At 42.1% G+C, this 875-nt stretch overlaps 1 non-coding gene across 1 annotated transcript; it reads right to left on the bottom strand.

Annotated features, from left to right (window-relative positions):
• Positions 1 to 576: 576 nt before the first annotated feature.
• TRNAR-UCU (transfer RNA arginine (anticodon UCU)) lies at positions 577 to 649 on the bottom strand. The gene has a single exon. It is a non-coding gene; the product is annotated as a tRNA-Arg (tRNA).
• Positions 650 to 875: the final 226 nt, after the last annotated feature.

The following is an 875-nucleotide window of genomic DNA, read 5'->3' as shown; positions in this document are numbered from 1 at the left end:
AGTGTCTTGCGGAAACGACTGCTTGTTGCGTGCTCGTTGGTCAAGTGGAATTACTTGTTCTAACCCTCACATCAGATAAACTTTTTAACTTTTGCGTACACACTAGTTTTTCCTTCAATACGCACTGCTTCCTGATTGATATTTCGAATGCCTGCGGCATGTGTTCCTGAACTTTATAAGTTATAGTTGTTTATAATTCATAAATTTATAAATTGTTTGTATTCAACAGACCAAACTTAGAAATGCTGAAACCTCAAAGCCACCTGCTGCGCTAAGTGAATGAATAAAGAAAAACGTACCTTACCTTACGCATGTCCCTGTACAAAACACAATGTTATCCAAACAGTTTCTGGCTCTCGTTGCTGAAATGAACACACGACTGTTAGCCTGTAGATCGTAGGAGTACTTGTTGCCTAGTTAGTGAAACAGCTATCAGAAGATGGGCACAAGTGAGACACACACCAGATGAAGCGGACAGTTAAACGTTGGCAGGACGTCAGTTGGTCGTGGTGTGCTGCAGATCATGAAACGCCCATACGCTTCATATAAAAGGAACAGCCTATGCAAAAGAAGTTACATCCCTGCCGGGATTCGAACCCGGGACCTTTGGATTAGAAGTCCAACGCGCTATCCACTGCGCCACAGAGACTTCGACGTTAGAGCGCGCCTTGAACAACGTTAAAGCTCTTAAGATACACAAGAGTAGTGATTACCTGTGTCTTATCATACCACAAGGGAAGTTTTAGCTTTCACTTACTGGTGATCGTCTCCAGAATTAATGTAAAGCACACAATGTGTGTTTAAAGTTCAACCGCGTACAAAGTATACGTGTAGAATCTGAAAAGGCAGTCCTAGCAGACAAATGTTTTACTGAT

The sequence above is a fragment of the Dermacentor variabilis genome, chromosome 4, assembly GCF_050947875.1.
Source record: "Dermacentor variabilis isolate Ectoservices chromosome 4, ASM5094787v1, whole genome shotgun sequence".
Classification (NCBI taxonomy): Eukaryota; Metazoa; Arthropoda; class Arachnida; order Ixodida; family Ixodidae; genus Dermacentor; species Dermacentor variabilis.
This window is presented reverse-complemented; position numbering and strand designations above follow the sequence as displayed.